This window comes from Castor canadensis, chromosome 10, assembly GCF_047511655.1.
Source record: "Castor canadensis chromosome 10, mCasCan1.hap1v2, whole genome shotgun sequence".
NCBI lineage: Eukaryota > Metazoa > Chordata > Mammalia > Rodentia > Castoridae > Castor > Castor canadensis.
In genome coordinates this window covers 136,898,288-136,922,951 of record NC_133395.1, presented here as the reverse complement: position 1 = coordinate 136,922,951, position 24,664 = coordinate 136,898,288, and the positions used below count along the sequence as shown (strand labels likewise).

The following is a 24,664-nucleotide window of genomic DNA, read 5'->3' as shown; positions in this document are numbered from 1 at the left end:
AAAACTAAAGAAATAGTCTCTAAACTGAAGAGACCACCTACAGAGTGGGAGAAAATATTTGCTAGCTATACATCAAAGGACTGATAACCAGAATATACAGGGAACTCAAAAAACTAAAGTCCCCCAAAATCAATGAACCAAAAAAGAAATGGGCAACAGAACTAAACAGAACTTTTTCTAAGGAAGAAATCCAAATGACCAAAAAACACATGAAAAAACGCTCACCATCTCTGGCCATAAAGTAAATGCAAATCAAAACCACACAAAGATTCCAGCTCACCCCTGTTAGAATAGCTATCATCAAAAACACCACCAACAACAAATGTTGGCGAGGATGCAGGGGAAAAAGGAACCCTCGTACACTGCTGGTGGAAATGTAAGCTAGTACAACCACTTTGGAAAACAATATGGAGGCTTCTTAAAAATCTAAATATAGATCTGCCATATGATCCAGCAATACCACTCCTAGGGATATAACCAAGGGAATACGACTCAGATTATTACACAGGCACTTGCATATCCATGTTTATGTCAGCACTATTCACAATAGCCAAGTTAAGGAAACAGCCAAGATGCCCACCTACTGATGAATGGATTAAGAAAATGTGATATTTATACACAATGGAATTTTACTCAACTATGAAGAAGAATGAAATCTTGACATTCGCAAGTAAATGGATGGAACTGAAGACCATCATCTTAAGCAAACTTAGCAAGGCTCAGAAGGCCAAAAATCGTATGTTCTCCCTCATATACAGTCTTTAGACCTAAAATAAATGCAGTAATATTATTGGACATGGGTCACACACTAAGGGGAGAACACACATAGGAGGAACAGGGAAAGGGAAGGAAACCCAAAACTTGAAAATGTTGGATGTGCCAACTGTACAGGAGATAATATAGTAATCTTAAACTGACAGAGGTCACTATGGGAAGGTGACCGGGAAGTAGTGAAGAAGTCTGGTAGTGATGAACCAATGTGGGTTGTAATACACATGTGCATGGAAGCAATGCTAGGAATCTCTCTGTATAGCTATCCTTATCTCAAACTAGCAAAAACGCTATGTCGCTCTTATTATTGCTATGTCTTCTCTTCAACAAAATTGGAGAAAAGGACAGAATAGGTTCTGCATGGAAGAAGGAGGCGGTGTGGGCAGGGAAAGAGATGGTCCAAACAATGTATGCACATATGAATAAATAAATAAGTAGACCAAAAAATGAATACTACTCCAAAAAAAGAAAATAGGACATACCTCATATGTACAAGGATTAAAAGAGATAACATAAAGTGTATAGCTCATTAGTGGTAATAGATATTTGTCCTGTTTGTCTCTAGAATATGTTCCCCGTTCGGTGGGTAACAAAGCCTCTATCACATCCCATGAATTTTGTATCATCCTATCCCTTTCTGTATACAGTCTTGTGAAGGTTTCAGCCAAGGTCCTAGCCCCTACCTGGGAAATGGGCGGGACCATTACCTAAACCAGGCAACCAGAAATCCTCCATGGAATCTGAATCTTAGTGGAGTAACCCAAATATTAAAACTTTTGCTACCTGAAATATTGCCAAAATTGACACAAGTGGTTGCACATCCATAAATTTAGCCAAAAAAAAAAGTTTCAAGATCTCTATATTTAAAACATTGCTGAGGGACATAAAGAAGACCAAAGTTAATGGAAAGACATACTCATAGATCTAAAGTGTTTGTAAGACATCAATTCCCTGAAATCATGTAAAAATTCCAACAGGCTTTTGTATAAATTGACAAGCTAAACCTAAAATATAACTAAAGAACTGAGAACATCCAAAACAATACTGAAAAAAGGGAAAAACATTTGGAGGCCTTATACTTCTCAAGAATAACATTCTACAGTTCTCAAAACCATGTGGTACTAGCTTAAGGATAATCAAATAGATAAATGGAGCAGAATATTGAATACATAAAGATATGCTTATATAGTTAAGTGATTTTCAACAAAGGCACCAAGGCAATTCAATATGGAAAGGAAACTCTTTTCAACAAATGATATTATCAAATAATTGGATATCCATATTGCAAAACTAATCTTGACCTCTACCTTGTACCATAAACAAAATTTAATTCATGGTTGAATATAAGTATAATAAAAGCCTTAATATAAAAGTTAAAATTATAAAAATTCTGAGAAAGACATAGGAAAGTATTTTCATGACCTTGATGTAATTTCTCAGGGCACAAAAATGTATACCACAAAAGAAAAAAAAGTGATAAATTCTACCTCACGAAAATGAAAGATTTCTGCCCATCAAAAAAGAGCATTAACCACTGCTGTTGTTACTCATCACATTGAGTTCACTTCCCTCAGAGTTTAGATAAATTCAGGTCAGAGTTGCAGGTATGCAGCCCTCCAGTGTCAGAGAAAAGTGATTGACTGACCACTGATCTCTCCACTTAGAAATGTGCAGTCTTAATGTACAGTAATGAGAAACTGTTATTTTATGATCTTTCCATTAAAAGTTTGATTGAAAACTTTAAAAAAAGAGAGAGAGAGAGCATTAAGAGCAGAGCATAGTGACCCATGCCTATAATCCCAGCTTCTTGGGAAATGGAGATTGACAGGATCATGATACAAAGCCAGCCTGGGCAAAAAAAAATTAGCAATACCTCATCTGAACCAACAAACTGGGCACAGTAACACACTTGCTGCAGGCATACATAGAAGGATTGCGATCTGAGGCCCATCCCGGGGCAAAAAAAAAAAAAACACAAGAGACTCTATCCAAAAAAAACTAAAGGCCCAGGAGTGTAGCTCAAATGGAAAAGCACCTGCCCAGCAAGCACAAGGCCCAGAGTTCAAATCCCCAGTACCTAAAAAGAGTGAGAGAGAGAGAGAGAGAACTAGAGAGAGAGATCATCATGACAATGGAAAAGCTAAATATATAATACGAGAAAATATTAGCAATATGTTTCTGACAAAAGAGTTCATTCAAAACACTGAAAGAACTCCTACAGGGACTGGGTGAATACCTCAATGGTAAAGCACTTCCCTAGTATTCATGAGACCCTGGGCTGAATCCCTAGAACTGAAAAAAAAGAAAAAGAAAGAAATTAAGAGTCAGGTGTGGTGGTGCATGCCTATAACCCCTACACTGGGGGTTACTAGACTGAGGCAGGAAGATCACAAGACCCAGGCCATCCTGGGCTACAGAGTGAGATCCTGTCTCAAAAAAAATAAAAGAAAAAATATATAAATAGAAAGACAACTCCAACATAAAGAAGGAGGAAAAGGAGGAGGAGAATTGAACAGACATTTTACAAAGCAAGATGTGCAAGTGGCCAACAAGCACATGAAAAGGTATTCAGAATCATCAGTCATCAGAAAGTGCAAGTTAAAATACTGCGAGAAACCACTACACACAGCCGGACAGCTACTATTTAAGACTGACATTACCAAATGATGTACCAGCACTTTGGGAAACTACTGGGCTTATAAGGTTTTATATACACCTACCCTATATCCTAGTAATTTTACTCCTAGATATATGCCTCCAAGAGATCTATAAGAATGTTCATAGGAAATTTACTCATCAAATTTAAAACCTTGGGAGAGGAAATCTAAATTCATTGACAGAAGAATGGGCACAGTCATACAATAGAATAGAATAGCCAGACAAAAAATTGCCAAACTATGAGCAGATGAACAGAGGTGAATGCTGAATGAAGGAAGTCAGACTAAATGGAGTACGTTTTGTAAAATTTCATCAACATAAAGTTCAAGAACAGGAAAAACTAATCTCTGGTGATGAAAATCAGAAAGTGGATGTTTCCAAGAAGAGAACCATTTGGAAAGAGACAGGAGCAAATATTCTGCTGTTGAAATATGATGAGGTCCGTGGTGGCCTGGGCACGAGGCTTTTCTAAACTCATCAAACTACATACTTAAGATCTGTGAACTTACTGTCTATAAATTAAACCCAAATAAAGATTTATTGATTGATGGAAAGGATGAAGAGGAAGAAATAAATGTCATGTAAACACTGTGATTTCTATCCTTATGCTACTTCATAGCAAACATTTCAAACCTAAATCTTTATTTTCTCTTTTCACAAATAGTATTTTTAGCATTATATTACTCCCACAGTTCATTAATGCCAATTTGATTTTTCCCTTATAGTGCTTAACAATCCTCTAGTAAGCATTGTTCTATGGCATGCATTATGCAGACACTGTACTGAATTAGCAAGAGTGTATTTCTAACTCTGATTACATGGTGTAAAAGTAAAGTTACTGTTATTGACTCTACGAACCACATGAACAAATTAAATATGGCTTAATAGTGCAAAGGGGAAAGGTAGGGACTTTGAGAGCTTAATAAGATGATCCATGGGGTTCATTAGCAGGGAGCCAGTTTATAAAAAGAGGTTTTCAGAACCTAATTAACTAAATGCATAACAAGTAGATGCATTTGATTAATAAAACTCCATCAACATTAATTAACCCCATAATTGATACACTTCCCAGCCATGTGAGGAACATTCATCACATTACTCAAGAAAGTTCACAGTTTGTTTCTGATGTTTTGAGAGGGGATCTGTCCCAACTGGCCTGGAACTCACAATCCTGCCTTTGCTTCAGGAATGCTGAGATTATAGACATAAGTGACCTCACTCAACAAGATCTATCTTGAAATGCAAGCCCTTTTAAAAATGCAAAACTTCCTTTTCTAGAAATACAAAGCTTTCTCTTTCAAAATGTTTTCTTTTCCCAAGATGAGAGGAATTAATTGTTCCTGATATTCAAAGCTATACAAGGCAAAATGTCAGGTTGATTTTTCCTTTTCTTCTGTAGGAATCTACAGGTGAGCTATGTTCAAATGCCTTTACCTACTTGTAGGCAGGTAAAGGTTTAACATGGGAAAATCCCTTACCTACTTGTAGGCTCAATTTTCTAATGTCTTAAAAGAAGATAATACTCTTGGCTACAGAAGGACTTTCAAACAGTTAAACATACAACACTCATGCAAATATAAAGTAAATGTATGTTAAATATTTTATTCAACTCATTAATTAATGAGCCAGTAAGTGTTATGACAAAGTCAAAAGAGAATATGAGGAACAGTGATATAGTCAGTTAAAGGAATGACAAAATAAAATTGCTAACAGATATAAAACTAGTTAATTTCCTACAAAACAACAACCTATAATATTTGGGAGTATTGTTTTCTACCACAGAGAAATCAATTGCACCTCCAGTGAACAAAATTTTTCCAAGATGAGGGGAGTTAATTGTTCCTGACAGTTCAAAGCCACACAAGGCAAAATGGCAGGTTGCATTTTCTAGCTGTTGCTTTAGCAGTTTTCTCACCCCTGGCCCAATCTATGGACAGTGTGCATCCCTGTAGACCTAGATAATCCAGGAAGGATTTGCTCCAAAATATCTGTACTACTGTGAAAGCAAATAATAATCCCTTATGCCTCTTTAAAGTTTTCAGATGATTTTTGTTGACAACATCTTCATGCTGACCTACTAGAACTGTTATGAGGGTCAATTTAGCTAATGAAGCAGTTAGTAAACTCTTGAGCACCATATGTGTATAAAGAGGCATGCTGCCATATACAAAAGGTTGAAAGTTTTCCAAGGAAAATACCTCAGGGTTTGCAGGATCATAAGGGCATCTGCCCAAGGTTGATGTTCCAAAGATGTTCAGAACCCTGAAGTAAGGTGCACTCGCCTCCAGGAACTCTGTTCCACTGTGTCTGCAATATTAGGTTTCTCAAGGAAATCTGCACTTTTGTCCTCAGGACTGGCTCATGAATCATTAAGCATGTAGGACCTTTCACTGAGTTTTGACTTCTTGTTGTTTTTTTATATTATTCACATGCTTTTATAAGGATAGCACTGTCCTTCCTCACCCATAGCCTAATTACAATGGTGTCATTACCACCTTGGAATATTAAACTTTTTTCTGCAGACCAAGATTTCCTGAAGCTATTAATATGTTTTCTAAAAAATGAGGGTGATTAATAAAATTAAGCAACTCTTTCTGCTTGCTTTATCCAAAATAAAACTCTTACTGATAATATATGAAAATCCATTCTAGCTTTATGAAACACACCATTTATCTCCATTAGTTAGTTTTTTAGTATCTACTGACCTCCCAGTGGGTCTAAACATTCTGTCACATATTCTAGCAGGTGGAAAAGTAGGATGATCCATTCATGTTCCAAAAAGCTTTAAAATCCATTTAGAGAAGTACAAAATGTATATATAACTATAAGGGAAAAATCCATGAAACACAAAGTCCAAACTATGATGAAATCAGTAGGGCATTTGAGATCAGAATAGTTAAGGTTCTCCATGAAACAAAGTGGGGCATCTTTGCAATCATTAGTTACTACCATTAAAAGTCAAAGTATTTTATATAAAACACCAATGTATAGGTTATCTTTAAGAGAATGATGAGCTGGCAAAACTGGAGCCACTTTCCTGCATGGCAACATCACTAGACTCTTACCTCTCAATGTGTGGGTTAGGGAATCAGCAGCGTTACAGCACCTAGGAGCCTGGTTTGATGCAGGATAGATCAGGGGAAATGAGGCACGGGAAACAAAAGCCAGGAATTTGAGATTAAATACTGCATTAATGAATAGCTTGATTAAAAACACAGACACTGTTTTATTTGCTTTAAGTCTTACACTCCCTCAACAAGCTGCAACATTTAGTGAAAAGAAAAAAGGGGGGTGGGGAGCAGCTCTTTCTCCTGAACTTGCCTGCTTGCCCAAACAATTAGTGCACTCTGGGAATTCAGTAAGGATATCTTAAACAAAGACAATTATCCTGGGGGGAAAAAAACTTGAGAAAATGATTCCTCTAGGCACAAAAAAATATTTGCAAAGGAAAATATTTATCTCAAGGATGGACAACTGTCTTAAAGGGAGCATGTAACAGAATTCATTCTTTGTTTAAAGGGATTCTTAGTTATCTATGTCATTATGACCCAAATTTAATGGACAGACCAACCTTGATATCTCTGATCTCAAATGATGAAAGAATATAACATCAATAATTATTAAATATACCAGGTGTAAAAACAAAGGGGAGCACTTACCCTAAGGTAAATTTGGGCCAAATTCCCAACCTATTTTTCCATCATAAATATCTGATGTTAGAGCACTCATTGCACCTGTTATCAAATGTGCCCACTCCCATGTCTGGATTGTATACTATCCTTTATTTGTTTTGCTTTACTAGTAAACTTACTTTCTCCCCTCCTTGTCCTCTTCCTTCTTCTCCTCTTCCTCCTTTTCCTCCTCCTTCTCCTCCTCCTCCTCCTCTTCTTCCTCCTTCTCCTTTTCCTCTCTTCTTCCTCTTTTTTTTTTTTTGGTAGTACTGGGGTTGTAATTTAGGGCCTCAAATTTGCTAGGCAGGCCCCATTCCCTAGTAAATTTTCTTGGTCTCTACCTTGATGTATCCTAAAATTCATTTTTGCAACAACACAAATCATTATCTAAGGCGGAAGCCTCCTGCCTTTTGCAGACCTCCTTTCTGCAGTATCACTGATTCCAGTACCAGTTAGAAATGGGTCCAGTAGAAACTAAAAACCTGGAGACAAGATCTCCAGGTCACTCACATGCACATTAAAATTTAAGAACTGCTGAACTTTGTAGTGCCTGACCATAATCCCAGCATTCAGGAAGCTAAGGCAAGAGGATATCAAGTTTGAGACCAGCCTGGGCTACATAGAGAGACCTTGCCTCAAAAAAAAAAAAAAAAAGCAGCACTGAGTTAAGTATTGGACAACGTCTATAGACAGTCATTGCTCTTCATACGAACAGAGGCCTCAGTCTTATATCTTCTTTTATACCTGGCTTCTTTCCTCATTTATATTTCTTGCTTGACCTACATAAATATTCCAGTTTTCAATTCTCAGTCAAAGCTATCTAGAATTATACTTTGAATCATGCTTTCACTCATCTACAATAAGAATTCTTCCATTCCACCCTCACTAACGCTCTAATATACCTTTCCTGCCATCACTTCCTCCTATTTCCCCCTATCATTCCCCTCACTTCAAGTATCTTCTCCATAGGACCCCAGGCCTCACACATGGCAGGAATTTGGTAAGTGATTATTTTAGTCATGTACATTTGCAAATGTCCATGTATGCAGAAAGCTTGCATTTCTAATTATGGGACTCTGTCAGTTTTGCTCACATTGTACTCCTAGCACCCAGCACAGTGCCTGGAATATAGTAATGTCAACCTCAATAACAACCAGAGAGAGTCTTCAAAGAGTAATTCTATTTATCTGGGAATAGCAAAGTATTGCAATGGAAATAAGTGGACCACAGTGAACTATGAGCATTGCAAAGAGGTTGAGGCAAGGGGAAGTATTTAAAGGCAAAAGGGGAGAAATTTACATCAGCTACTTAGACACAAAGTTCATTAGTCTTGGAGACCTGAAGCAAGAGTTGGTATCAGCTCATTAGGAGAGGTGCCAGTGCTGAGCAAGATGCTCTATAGAGAGCCTCTTGTCTGAATTATTGCAGTCTTAAAGAATTGTAATGATAAACTTTGTTATAGAAATTGGTGTATACCTGTGAAATGTAGAAAGCATGGAGTTCATGTAGACAAGAAGGACTTTATATGGGTCTTGAGAAAGTATTTATCTCAGACAGGCAGGCTTGAACCATCCTCCTTCATTATTTCTCAACTCTAATTTTATCTGGGACTGACAAAACTGATTTCACCTTGGTATCAGCCACTTTGACAGTAGGTATTCAACAGTGAAAAATGAATGTAGGAACAAATCAACCAATGAGTAGAGGAACATCATATTAAAGCCAGAACCTCAAGTGTCAAATATTTATTACTTGCCAGGTACTATGCTGGGCCCTAGGGCACATGGTAAATAAGATACAATTCCTACTCTTAAGGAGTTCCAAATGTTTCTGGAGAGAAGGTAATAGATAAGCCATAATGGCAATACAAGAAAATTAAGGTTGTAGAAGTTTAACCATTATTGATTGCTTTAATAAGCCACATAACAACCACAAAACCTCAGTAGCATGCAATAATAATCAGTTACTGTTTATGAAGCTGGGATGGTCAGCTCTTCTTTGTTGGATATGATTACCTATCTGGAAACAGACTAGACATGAGGTGTTCTAGGAGATTTCATGGCCCAATTCATGTGTCTCTCAACCTCCAGCAGATCAGCCTGGACATTTTCATGGTGATAGTAAATGTGTGATTTTTTTCCTTTTACTACAGAATGTTGAATTTTTACTTTTCTTTCGATAAGATAAAAAATCATTTTATGGAGAAATTAATATCATTGCACATAATTTTAAGTCCAATGGAACTACATTTGTCTTGTGCTTAGGTTTGTTTTAGAACATGTGAACTACCATCCCTGCATCTTCACCTGGCCACATTTCTTGATGATGACCTTTTTCTTAACCCCAGAGAGAGTGCTGACATGAAAAGTAATGATTTTGAAAGAAATGACTCACTGGTATTCTGGGCTTCTTGAGACTCACACCAATTGGAATTGTACTTTGTAGGAATTCTATCAGGACTGTGAAGAATTAACTGTGCAGTGACTCAGAACCAGTAGAAACACTCTCTGTTGTTTTTTTTTTAAGCCTTTAATGCTTTATAGGCATCATGCCTATAAAGTCTCTTTGACCAAAGTAAGTTGTGTAAGAATTCAGAAACAAGAAAGAAGTAAATGTGACCCCTTGTTATAAGGAAGAAACTCAAAGTCACATGGCAAAGGGTGTGGATAAAGGAAGGAAGGAAGAGATAGGCCATTTCTGCAATATACCATAAGAAGTATGAAAAGAATGCTATGAGAAGAAGTTTAAAATAAAAAATCTAAACACAGGATAGCTATTTCAGAAACTTTTCCACTTCACAATCCCAAGATCATATTTCTAAATACTATCTAAACCACTCCATTCAAAGCCATAATACAATAATAAAAAAATAACAAAATTTATTGAGCACTTTCAATGTATCAGACCCTGTTTAGGCATTTCACATGTACTAACTCATCTTTTTTCTTCTCATAAACATAAGACGTGTGTTATTACCCTATTTACAGATGAAGAAACTAGAACCAGAAAAGTTTGATAATTTGCTCCAAGTTGCACAGCCACAATTCAAACACTCCTCTGATCTTCTCAGCCACACAACAGAAATTATTGTTACGCCCATCACCTTGTCTTCCTTTACCTTTACTGAGAAAGGTTATGTAATAGTTTTTACATATAAATCATTATTGGTCAAATGTAGAGTCCTAAGAATTAAAATTTCAGTAAGTAAACCACCAGGAGTAAATTATAGCACACGTCAGCCAATAAATTACAGTTATGTGTTTTAGGGTCATTGTATACTACCAGACAAGGCCTATTTGTTTTCCTTTTCCTACAATAGTGAATTTTGAAATTGCTTCCTTGGTTCAAAAAGTTCGATGCCATTTGTATTATGTCAATTGCAAAACAATTATTAGGAATCTAATAATCATGTGTCAGACGAAGACGAAAGCTGTGTTCTTCATTCTATAAATAATGCATCTTTAATGAAACCATTTCATTTCTCAAGTTTGAAAACTATAGCCCACATCTTCCTTCCTATCCCATTATTTTGCTAGTGAGTGGTCATTTTCCTGTCTTTGCTAGAACCTTAAAGATGCAGAGATGAGAAAAGCCAAGCAGACAGGCATGCACATTCAGGGTTGCTTAGTATTCATGTGTCGTCAGAGAAAACTTTCCATCTTAAGAGACTGGATCCTCACTTGGTATAATTCATTTGTTTTCCTTACTGAAATATACAATTTTCCATTTGTTCCAGGCATTGGCTCCATTGATGTCTAGTAAAAAGCTCAAAAAATAAAGTCTTGCTTCAGCAATCCTGTCAGAATTCCCCAGCAGAACTTCTAAAATGCCCCCTTTTCAAAGTGACATAACAAGCAATGAGCCCTTAAGTGACTGAGGCTGTTTATCCTTAAGCATTTCCATAAGATGATTTTTTAAAAAACAGTAAGAAGAGAAAGAGTTTTTTGTTACAATCTACATGAGAGGTGGCATTATCAGACAAGAACACTCCAGTCTTGTGTCTGCCTGGAGTACTATATAGAAAAGAATTTTGAGGTCACATCTGGGGATGATGGAAAAGGTGCGTTAATCAGTTAGCAATGTCCGCTTTGTTACACAAGGGGGAGTAGCAATCAGTGTGCCATCATAGCCTCATTCTTCCCAATGTCACGAACATTTAAAAGTTCATCTAGAGTTATCCAGTATGTTTTATTGTTTATATGGACAATTTTAAATGTATCTTTTAATGACCAGCATGACTGATGGCACTGAAGAATGACAGTAGATATCAAGTATCCTTCCATAATGGGCCATTGTTCAGAAAAGTGATCTAGGGCTCTTTCTAGACAATCTGAGGAAACTGTAACACACTTACATATTGATTGTTCATATTCCAAGCTCCATAAAATTGGCTTTACTCAAAACGATTTCTCTTTAAAAATAAATAGTTGTTCTTTCCTCATCACCCATAGTTTAGAAACTGAGTGCTATAAAATGACTACCTCACCGTGTTTTTCCGCAGTCCCAGAATCAAATCAGTGACTTTTTACAAAGCACACAGTCAAGCTGAGAGACTTGTTCAATAAAAGCAATGCAACCCTATAGCATTAACTCCAAGGACCACATCAGATAATTAGGTAAAATTAACTGTCTTTCTTTTCTGGTACCTCATTAAAGCTCAAAAATAATAGTTGTCCTCCTAGTTAGCACTCTACCATTTCTCCTTATCATTTTGTAGTGCCTTGGTAAGAGAAATAGTCTTATTGATTGATGTTAGCAGAGATCTAGGAACAAATGGTATTTTAATCATTAAACAGAGGTAAAGAGTGTACAATGAGTCACCTGCAGTCGTAGAACCAAACAGCTCTTGTCTTAACTGAAGTCTGTAAACAGGAAGAAAAAGAAGCCTCTTCTTTATCTCTTTTCCCTTTTGTGAAATTTTCTTCCCTTTTTAACTTCTCTTAACTTTCCTTTACCCTTTTCTTCTTCCTTTCCTTCTACCTTTTCTTTTTTTCTTTACTTATTTGCTTTGATTCTTTCTTTTATCTTTCCCTTTTATCTTTTTTTTTAACTTTGCCAAAGCTAATTATTGCTAGCCATTTAGACTCAGAGTTCAACACAGTATATACCAAGAGTCTTTCTTCACAAGGTCGCAACTGGTAACAGCACTAACATTATATCCCTTTCAGAAAAGGAATTTTGTTGCTAGTTAGAGGAGAAGTAAGAGGAGAGAAGACTGGGAGTGAACTATCTAGCCTCATCCCTGAGCATAGGGTACCTCTACTATTGAATCAGGGCAAAAGGAAAATCTGTTTCCCATAGTCCTAAAGCTTCATCAAAAAACATATGATAAGCTGTGGCACAAAGAATATTCAGAAGGAAAATAATTGTAATCTATGGTCCAGTCCATTTTTAATATAGGTTTTGGAGGAAATTTTGTACCATACATTGGCCATAGTCTATTATGGCTTAAATCTTAGCTTGGGTAGCACCATGGGCTTCTCACCTCAAAAAACAACCCAGTGGATAGAGGACTAAGTGTTACTCATCTTTAAATGAGTTTTAAAATAAATTTTAATTAGTTTCAGTTTTAAATTGCTAGGTTAGTCAAGGCTGAGAGCATCAGGAGGCTGAGGAAGGAAGATTACAAGTTCCAGGCCAGCCTAAACTATATAGCAAGACCCAGTCCTAAAAGTTGATAATAAAGTCTAGTCATAAATGTGTTTCATGATTAATCTGCCTATCCTCCTATACTTTCCAGTTCCTACTAAAAGCAGAGGTCTGGGTAACCCCATTTGCCCTCATGTCACCCAGACCCAAGACTACACTGGATAGAGCCTACTCTAGGGACAGTATGATTTTCCAGTGGAGATAGAGGGCCAGACCCATGCAAACATCCTAGGGAAAGTTTATTATGGAGATGTGTATAAAATGCTTTCTAAATCCTGAAGGGGAATTTGGTAAAACTTTTCCAAAGAAGTTAAATTGATTGAAAGAAGAACTGACATTGTAAGGAGTGGGACTGGGGACTGGCTTAGAAAGAAAGAAAAACCCAAGAATATGTATGGAAGCAATGAGTACAATTCATAAAATACCTGATTTTTTTTAAAAAAACAATCCCTCTATTGCCATTAATAGAGAGCTAGTTACCAATGATAGTACAGATATACAATGGCATACTATACAAATGCAAAAGTGAATTCAACAGAATTACACGTGCTAATGTGGAGTAATCTCCAAAGTACATTTTTTAAAAGGCAAGGTACAAGCCAAGTGAATTTTATTATCTCATTTACGCTAGAAAGAGGAAGGAGAAAAGGGAGGAAGTCAGTGATGGAGGGAGACTGACTGAGTAGACACACTAGTCTAAAGACATCAGGAAATATGCTGAAAAAATGCATGGGAACAAATGGCAAAAAAAAAAAAAAGACTTAATGTTTCATTTTCTGCCAAATGTTTAATGTGCTTATTCACTTTAAAAATGGGCCAAATATTTTTAAGTATGTGTTTGTTGTGATCAAACAAAAGCAAAACAAATCAAAATGTCATTCTATAGAATCAATTCTCTTCTTAGGTAAAAGGTACCCAGTCACTAGAGTATAAATAAACCTGTCAATTGTCAAGCCAGATGATGTTTTCAGGTAAAGAGATAGATTGAAACACTGATATTATTTGCATTTGATGACCTTCTAGGTACACAAATTCCTTGGTTTGTTTCCCAGCACCACAAAAAATAAGGGGATGGGGGGTATCAGATAACTCTCTGGGATGCAACCAACCAGAAACTCACAGACTATACAAATATCTATTGGTTCAACAAAACAAACCTATTATTGGCATTAAATAAATAAGTAGCTACTAAGTCCAAAATTGTATAAAAATGTCTACATTTTGAAAGTTGGCTAATGAATAGTAAAGTCACATTGACCCAATATTTAAATGAGTGGTTAGTCAGTTTTTCATCTCTGTGACAAAATACCTGAAAAAACAACTTTAAAAAGGAAAAGTTTGTTTTGGTTCATGGTTTCACAGGCATTGATCCCTGGTCACTTTGCTCCACTATTTATGGTGAGGCAGAACATCTTGGTGGGAAGCATGTGTTGGAGCAAAGTAGCTCACCTCATAGCATAGAGGAAGCAGAAAGTGAGTGAGGAAGGAGTCTGGGACAAGACATATTCTTCCAGGGCATACCCCTAGTGACCTACTTCTTCCAATTAGGCCCCATCACCTCCGAATAGTCCATTCAGCTGTGAATCCATCAATGGTTTAATCCATTGATGAAGTTACAGCCTTCATAATCCAATTGTCTCTAAAATCTTCTATATTAGGGACTAATAAGCCTTCAATACATGAGCCTGAGGGGAACATTTCTTATCCAAACCATAACAGAAGTTAAATTTCTGTTGACAAATACAGTGAAGGTCAAACTCATTATTTTCGACACACGTATCCAGCATTTTTCGACACACGTATCCAGCATTTTTCGACACACGTATCCAGCATTCACTGTAAATATTTTTTTCTCACGTAAGATTATCTTTGGTTCCTGTTAAAACTAGTTTGCCCACTGCACTTCATTATCTTCCTTTAGCCTAAGGAGCAATAACCTTACACTCATTTCTGCTCTACTCCAAGGTGGCATTGGCTTTATGATATGATCTAGTACCTTTCTTGGGAATTCTCCTTTGAACTGCTCCATGATTTTAGAAAAGAAATTTCCTATACTGCCTGAAACTTACTGGTGGGTATAATTTGTGGCATTATACCTCACTACCAGGAGGGCTAATGAAACCAGGAACACTAATCAAATTTGGAAACAATGACAAAACAGTGGGTTCCAGCCCACAGAATCAGATTTTAGGATGTGAAAACTGGAGAGCACTGTGGCTGAGCTATGTACTTAAAAGATTAAAATGCCAACCTGCAAGCCACTTCTGAGACTTTGAGAGTAAATATTACCTTCAAGTGCATAATGTCAATGTCATTGACTTAACAGTTGTTCCAATTTCCTATCTCTCTTCCTACTTCATGTACTGAAATTTTTCAGAAGACTATAAACATATCAATTTAGTATAGTCCATAGCATGGCACCAAGGACATGGAGCTTTATTGAGTGCTTCTAGATAACAAAATATTTGTAGAGCACCTGCTACATAAAAGGTGCTCTTGAAGATACATAGTTGGATATTTTATCAAAATAAGTAATTGTGGGGTACACTCACACGCACTTGCAACTCGGCTTGGCAGCCTTTGCACTCTGGGGACTGTTTTGTTCAGTTCTCTGTTCCTCCAGCCATTGTGGTGGGTTTGACTTTGATAAAACATGAGGTCCCTTTGGACACAGTCGTTCAGAGGAGGACAGCTGTTTATATGACAGTATTTCCATTTGGGGATACCATTTTGAAGTCATTGTGCTATTTTAACTGCTCCAAAGTCAACTTTTTCTCTGGATTTCAGTTTTATGGGTGAAGCTTACACTGGCGGCTAGAGGGAGGAAGCAGAAAACGTGCCTCCTATAGTGAAATCTTGGAGAGACGCTGGAGACACACCTTGCAGGCAAAACCACCAAGAAGAGGTAAAACTTTGACACCTCCACACCTCCAGCCAGCACAGAGAATCTCCACTTCACGTTGAACAGAGAAACCAGGAGGGCCCCCATGCTGCCAGTCACCCATGATCAGACGGCATGGGAAGATGCAGACAAGTTTTGTTCTACTTTATGCATCCCCTTTGATGAGACAACTACAAAACAACATCTGATGCACCATCTCCAGGACTGGAGGCTGAGACGGACACCAAAATTATTAAGACTGAAACTTCATTGCATTTGAATTTGGAGGTTTTTTTTTTCTATTTTTCATTTTGTTTTATTTTATATATATATATATATATATATATATATATATATATATATATATATATATTTCCTTCATTTACTTATTTTTTATTTTTATTCTTATCTTTATTCTTTTCATTTTTTATTTTCAATCCTCTCTCTGTCTCTCTAATGTCTGTTCAGCTTACTGTCGATTAGTACACTAATGCTCCCTGTTTATATCTTTGAAACTTTTTTATTTGATTCTTTGTTTTGTTTTTTTCCTACTTGTCTCTTTATTTGTTTTTCCCTTTGTCTTTAACTTCTTTGCTTTCCATCTCCTCTCACCCGTCCATTCTAAATATCACCATTGTTATTATTACAAGCTAGAAAATACTTGCACACAGTACAGGGACAGTAACAACACCAAAGACAATGACGGGAAGACAGAAAAAACAGGGAAACCAGTTTCCCCACAGCAAATAATTAGTACAGGAACCTGAGGGGAATGAAGAAAACAGATACTCAGATCCAGACTCCAACAAAATGAAGATAAACTATGCCAAAGAACCCAATGAAGCCCACAAGAATAATTTAAAAGAAAAAATACTACAGGTACTCAATGAGGATTTTATAGAGATGATATGGATATGGTCTACCAAAATGTACAGGAGACACTCAAGAAATTCCAAGACAACAAAAATAGAGAATTTGAAAAAGCAAAAGAAGAAATAAAGGAAACCATAGAAGCACTGTGTAAACACCAAAGTGAAAGAGAGAACACGATGAATAAACAGATAAATGAACTCAGGACAAAAATAGAAGACATTAAAGAGGAAACCACCCAGGATATGGAAAACCTCAGAAAAAAGAACGAAACAGAACTGCAAAACAAAACGGAAGGCCAATCCAGCAGACTAGAACAAACAGAAGACAGAATCTCAGAACTTGAAGATGAAATGGTAATTAAAGGAAAAACCAAAGAACTATTAATTAAACAACTCAAGACTTGTGAAAAGAAAATGCAAGAACTCACCGACTCCATCAAAAGACCAAACCTGAGAATCATGGGCATCGAAGAAGGAGAAGAGGTGCAAGCAAAGGGAATGCATAATATATTCAATAAAATAATAACAGAAATTTCCCAAATCTAGAGAAAGATATTCCCATACAGATGCAAGAGGCCTGCAGAATACCAAACAGACCAGCTCAAAATAGAACTACCCCACAACATATCATCATTAAAACAACAAGTTCAGAAACTAGGGAAAGAATATTGAAGGCTGTAAGAGAGAACAAACAAATAACATACAAAGGTAAACCCATCAAAATCACAGCAGACTTCTCAACAGAAACATTAAAACAAGAAGAGAAATGAACCAAGCCTTGTATGCACATATGAATAATAAAAGAAAAAAAAAACCCAAAAAAAAAAAAAAAAAAAAAAAAACAAGAAGAACTTGGGGTGAGATCTTCCAGGCACTGAATGAAAATAATTTCAACCCCAGGATACTCTACCCAGCAAAACTATCATTCAAAATAGATGGAGCAATAAAAATCTTCCATGATAAGCAGAAACTAAAACAATATGTGACCACAAAGATTCTTCAAGGGATTCTGTACACAGAAAGTGAAACCCAACTTAACCATGAAAAGACAGCCAGAAAAAAACCACAGGAAAAGAAAAAGCAAGACAGTAATGAGTAACCTCAACTTAGGTACACACAATCAAACCTTCAAACAACTAAGACAACTAAATGACAGGAATCACCAAATACCTATCAGTACTAAGGCTTAATGTTAACGGACTTAATTCCCCCATCAAAAGGCACTGCTTGATGAAATGGATTAAAAAGGAAGATCCAACAATTTGTTGCTTACAGGAGACCCATCTCACCAACAAAAATAAGCATAGGCTTAGGATGAAAGGCTAGAAGAAGATTTACCAAGCCAATGGCCCCCGAAAACAAGCAGGAGTAGCAATACTTATCTCTGACAAAATAGACTTCAAACTTACATTGATCAAATGAGATAAAGGACATTCCATACTAATAAAAGGGGAAATAGACCAAAAGGAAATAATAATCATCAATCTGTATGCACCCAATGTCAATGCACCCAATTTCATCAAACATACCCTGAAAGACCTAAAAGCATATATTAATTCCAACACAGTGGTTGTGGGAGACTTTAACACCCCATTATCATCAATAGATAGGTCATCCAAACAAAAAATCAATAAAGAAATCCTAGATCTAAAATAGATCAAATGGACCTACTTGATGTCTACAGAACATTTCATCCAACTTCTACACAATATACATTCTTCTCAGCACCCCATGGAACCTTCTCCAAAATAGATCATATCTTAGGGCACGAAGCAAGCCTCAGCAAATATAAGAAAATAGATATTATACTGTATATACTGTCTGATCACAATGCAGTAAAACTAGAACTCAACAACAAAAGTAAAGACAAAAAACATTCAAACAGCTGGAAACTAAATAACTCACTATTTAATGAACAATGGATCACTGATGAAATAAAACAGGAAATTAAAAAGTTCCTGGAAGACAATGAAAAGAAAACACAACCTACCAGAACCTATGGGACACAGCAAAGGCAGTCCTGAGAGGAAAGTTTATAACTGTGAGTGCATATATTAAAAAGACAGAAAGATCCCAAATCAATGATCTAAAGATACATCACAAACTCCTAGAAAAACAAGAACAAGCAAATCCCAAAACAAATAGAAGGAGAGAAATAATAAAAATAAGAGCTGAAATCAACAAAATAGAAACCAAAAAAAACATACAAAGAATTAATGAAACAAAAAGTTGGTTCTTTGAAAAAATAAACAAAATCGATAGACCCCTGGCAAACCTGACTCAAATGAGGAGAGAAAAAACCCAAATTAGTAGAATCAGAAATGCAAAAGGGGAGATAACAACAAACACCATGGAAGTCCAGGAAATCATCAGAGACTACTTTGAGAACCTATATTCAAATAAATTTGAAAATCTTAAAGAAATGGACAAATTTCTAGATACATATGACCATCCAAAACTGAACTAAGAGGAAATTAATCACCTGAATAGATCTAGAACACAAAATGAAATTGAAGCAGCAATTAAGAGATTCCCCAAAAAGAAAAATCCAGGACCTGATGGATTATCAGCTGAATTCTATCAGACCTTTAAAAAAGAACTGATACCAACCCTCTTTAACTGTTCTACGAAATAGAAAGGGAAGGAAAACTGCCAAACACATTTTATGAAGCCAGTATTACACTTATCCCAAAACCAGGCAAAGACACCTCCAAAAAGGAGAACTCTAGGCCAATCTCCTTAATGAACATTGACGCAAAAATCCACAACAAAATAATGGCAAACCGAATTCAACAACACATCAAAAAGATTATTCACCACGACCAAGTAGGCTTCATCCCAGGGATGCAGGGGTGGTTCAACATACACAAATCAATAAACGTAATAAACCACATTAACAGAAGCAAACACAAAAACCACTTGATAATCTCAATAGATGCAGAAAAAGCCTTTGATAAGATCCAACACCATTTCATGATAAAAACTCTAAGAAAACTAGGAATAGAAGGAAAGTACCTCAACATTATAAAAGCTATATATGACAAACCTACAGCCAGCATTATACTTAATGGAGAAAAACTGAAACCATTCCCTCTAAAATCAGGAACCAGACAAGGATGCCTACTATCTCCACTCCTATTCAACACGATACTGGAATTCCTAGCCAGAACAATTAGGCAAGAAGAAGGAATAAAAGGAATACAAATAGGTAAAGAAATTGTCAAGATATCCCTATTTGCAGACAATATGATCCTATACCTTAAAGACCCAAAAAACTCTACTCAAAGCTCCTACACTATCAACAGCTATAGCAAGGTAGCAGGATATAAAATCAACATAGAAAAATCATTAGCATTTCCATACACTAACAATGAGCAAACGGAAAAAGAATGTATGAAAACAATTCCATTTACAATAGCCTCAAAAAAAAAATCAAATACCTAGATGTAAACCTAACAAAAGATGTGAACGACCTCTACAAGGAAAACTATAGACTTCTGAAGAAAGAGATTGAGGAAGACTATAGAAAGTGGAGAGATCTCCCATGCTCATGGATTGGTAGAATCAACATAGTAAAAATGTCGATACTCCCAAAAGTAATGTACATGTTTAATGCAATTCCCATCAAAATTCCAATGACATTCATTAAAGAGATCAAAAAATCTACCATGAAATTTATATGGAAACACAGGAAGCCACGAATAGCCAAGGCAATACTCAGTCAAAAGAACAATGCAGGAGGTATCACAATACCTGACTTCAAACTATATTACAAAGCAATAACAATAAAAACAGCATGGTACTGGCACAAAAACAGACATGAAGACCAGTGGAACAGAATAGAGGATCCAGATATGAAGCCACACAACTATAAGCAACTTATCTTTGACAAAGGAGCTAAAAATATACCATGGAGAAATAGCAGCCTCTTCAACAAAAACTGCTGGGAAAACTGGTTAGCAGTCTGCAAAAAACTGAAACTAGATCCATGTATATCACCCTATACCAAGATTAACTCAAAATGGATCAAGGATCTTAATATCAGACCCCAAACTCTTAAGTTGATACAGGAAAGAGTAGGAAATACTCTGGAGTTAGTAGGTATAGGTAAGAACTTTCTCAATGAAACCCCAGCAGCACAGCAACTAAGAGATAGCATAGATAAATGGGACCTCATAAAGCTAAAAAGCTTCTGTTCATCAAAAGAAATGGTCTCTAAACTGAAGAAAACACCCACAGAGTGGGAGAAAATATTTGCCCAAATATTTGCCAGACTGATAACCAGAATATATAGGGAACTTAAAAAACTAAATTCTCCCAAAACTAATGAACCAATAAAGAAATGGGCAAGTGAACTAAACAGAACTTTCTCAAAAGAAGAAATTCAAATGGCCAGAAAACACATGAAAAAATGCTCACCATCTCTAGCAATAAAGGAAATGCAAATTAAAACCACACTAAGATTCCACCTCACCCCTGTTAGAATAGCCATCATCAGCAACACCACCAACAACAGGTGTTGGTGAGGATGCGGGGAAAAAGGAACCCTCTTACACTGCTGGTGGGAATGTAAACTAGTACAACCACTCTGGAAAAAAATTTGGAGTCTACTTAAAAAGCTAGACATCGATCTACCATATGATCCAGCAATACCACTCTTGGGGATATACCCAAAAGACTGTGACACAGGTTACTCCAGAGGCACCTGCACACCCATGTTTATTGCAGCACTATTCACAATAGCCAAGTTATGGAAACAGCCAAGATGCCCCACCACTGACGAATGGATTAAGAAAATGTGGTTACACTTTCCCCCCTTCTCACTACTGCACTTGACTAGTCTTAAAAAAAAAAAAAAAAAAAAAAAAAAAAGAAAATGTGGTATCTATACACAATGGAATTTTATGCAGCCATGAAGAAGAACGAAATGTTACCATTCGCTGGTAAATGGATGGAATTGGAGAACATCATTCTGAGTGAGGTTAGCCTGGCTCAAAAGACCAAAAATCGTATGTTCTCCCTCATAAGTGGACATTAGATCAAGGGCAAACACAACAAGGGGATTGGACTTTGAGCACATGATAAAAGTGAGAGCACACAAGGGAGGGGTGAGGATAGGTAAGACACCTAAAAAACTAGCTAGCATTTGTTGCCCTCAACGCAGAGAAACTAAAGCAGATACCTTAAAGCAACTGAGGCCAATAGGAAAAGGGGAACAGGTACTAGAGAAAAGGTTAGATCAAAAAGAATTAACCTAGAAGGTAACACCCACGCACAGGAAATCAATGTGAGTCAACTCCCTGTATAGCTATCCTTATCTCAACCAGCAAAAACCCTTGTTCCTTCCTATTATTGCTTATACTCTCTCTACAACAAAATTAGAAATAAGGGCAAAATAGTTTATTCTAGATATTGAGGGGGGGGAGAGGGAGGGGGCGGAGTGGGTGGTAAGGGAGGGGGTGGGGGCAGGGGGGAGAAATGAACCAAGCCTTGTATGCACATATGAATAATAAAACAATAAAAAAAATAAGTAATTGTGCTATGTGGCATTTTTTTTCTACCTCTGGGCTTCTCATACTTGTCTCCTTACAGAAATGTTCTCCCCAATATTTCAAAATTCAACTCACCCTTCAAGGCACAACTAAATCCCACTTATTTCCACATCATACCTGATTGTCTGATATCTTTCTCCTTTGAGATCCCACAGTGCTCTGTATACTCTGAGAGTGTTCTTCATCAATGTCATTACATAATAGTTGCCTATATACATTTCTTATTCTCTCTCTTTGGAGGAAGGATCTGTGTACTTGATTAATATCTCTCCCTATATAGTACCTAACACAGAGCCATGTAAGCAGCATAATCTTAGTATTTTTCAAATAAAGGAATGGAAAACAGTATATGATATTATACTAAATTTATTAGGCTCCCAAAAAATATGTCCAACTGGAACACATGAATCCACATTTTGAAGAAGGTCTCTCCAAATGTGGTTAAGTTAGGGATCTCAAAATGAGATTATCCTGGGTTAATTAGGTGAGCCCTCAACCAATGACATGTATCCTTCTAAGAGACAGACAGAGACTCTGCAAAGGGGAAGGCCAAGTGAAGACCCAGCTGAATTGAAAGACATGCTAATACACCAGAGAATGCTACAAGCCAAAGAGCTACCCAAACTTGAAGAAGAGAGGAAGGAGACTTCCTGGGTTAGTCAGCTTTTCATTACTGTATCAAAATAAGATACCTAAGATAATCAACTTGAAAAGCAGGAAGGTTTATTTTGACTTACACTTCCAGAAGTTTCAGCCCATGATCATGTGTCTCCATGAGCCTATGGCATGACAGCACATCATGGCAGGGAGCATGGCGGAGCAAAGCTGCTCACCTCACAGCTAAAAAGTGAGAAGAAGGAAGATGAGGAACTGGGGTTTCACAATCCCCTTCAAGCGTACATCCCAAGTGAGGGAAGACTTCCCACAAGGCACTACTCTTAAAGTTTCCACTGCTCCTCAGTAGTGCCACACTGGGGACTAAGCCTTTTTACGTGGGCCTTTGGAGGACATTCAAGATCCGTGGAACCTTCAGAAATAGTATGTACCTGCCAACATTTTCATATCAGACTTTCATCCTGTAAAACTGGGACAATAAATTTCTCCTGTTTTAAATCTCCAAGTTTATGTTAGATTTTTATATAGCAGCCCTAGAAAAGGAAAGCAGATAAGTGCTTTGAATTTAAAGACGCCAATTGAAAACAACACATGCAGATTTGGTGGGATATTTATACATAAAAAGAAATAAAATCCAGTATTACTAAGTGCTGCATGAGCTGCACAGATTTTAGTTACCAGGTATTTGTTAAGTCCATGAATGTTGATTCATTGATTACTGTTCATGCTCCAGTATCTGAGAACACAGAAATGGAGAGGGCAGCCATACTTCTATCCTCATAGAGCTTACAAACTAGGCAGAAACTGCAAATCTCAAAATCTCCCCAGAGGCCAAGCATGTGATGGAAAGCAATGAGGTAGGGTAAATGGATCTATCATACATTTTCTAATTTTAGATAAAAAAAAAAACAGAGAAATATTTCTTTACTTAAAAAACATCAGCACGGGGCTAGGGGATGTAGCTCAGTGACAGAGCAGTTGGCTAGCATTCCACAGGCTCCGAGTTTGATACCTAGCACTGCAAAAAACAAAATTAAATGTGTGTGTATGTGTGTGAGAGAGAGAGTGAGAGAGAGAGAAAGAGAGAGAGAGAGAGAGAGAGAGAGAGAGAGAGAGAGAGAGAGAAGAGCACGGGATGATGATAAAAAGCAACCAAACACTCAGACTTCATTTAAAGGGAAACAACAGGGGGAACAAACTAAGACACATGTCCCAGCTTACAGGACAACCTCATTCAAGCCCCATTTGCTACCATATGGACAGTTGAGAATGTGGCATTGCCAAAGTTTCTATTTATAAGAGAAAAGGGGATTCCAGAGTCTTTCTTAACTGCAGTCTCTTTAAATGAAGATTCAAATGTTTAAATGACCCCCCATACAAGTCAAGAAAAACAGACCAGTGTACCTAACCCAGTCATTGGGACCCAAGGTCTCTGGTTGAGATAAAGGGAAAGACCTCTGGTGGAAACAGAACTATATCCTCTCAAACTCATGTTAAAGCCTTAACCCAACTGTGACTACATTTGTAGACAGGTCTTCAAAAAGGTAATTAAAATTAAATGAGGTTATAAAAATGGAGCCCTCGTCCAATAGGACTAGAGTCTTTGTAAGAAGTGACAGCACAACAGATTCATACAATTCTGTCTTAGTCTACGCAGGCTTCTAAAACACAGCACATAAGCTGGGTGTGTTAAACATTAGACATTTAGTTTCTCACTGTTCTGGGAATCCAAGATCAAGGTGCTAGCAGGGTTAATGTCTAGTTAGGGTTATCCCCTTGGATTGCAGACAGCTGCCTTCTCATGGCCTTTCATAGTACATGTACATGGGGAGAGACAGGGCTTTGTGGTGCCTCTTCTTATAAGGAAATTAATCTTATGGGATCAGGAGCCACCTTTATGATCTCATATAACCTTAATTATTTCCTAAAGATCCTATCTCCAAATACAGTCACAAAGAGGTTAGGGCTCCAACATATCAATTTGAAAGGGACACA

The 24,664-nt window shown here is 36.9% G+C and overlaps 1 long non-coding RNA gene across 1 annotated transcript in view; it reads right to left on the bottom strand.

Annotated features, from left to right (window-relative positions):
• Nucleotides 1-22,791: 22,791 nt before the first annotated feature.
• The window catches only part of LOC141411351 (uncharacterized), a 33,768-nt gene continuing 31,895 nt past the window's right edge, over nucleotides 22,792-24,664 (bottom strand). Inside the window, exon 3 of the long non-coding RNA XR_012436113.1 lies at nucleotides 22,792-22,894. This is a non-coding gene — a long non-coding RNA (uncharacterized lncRNA). The remainder of the gene's footprint in view (nucleotides 22,895-24,664) is intronic.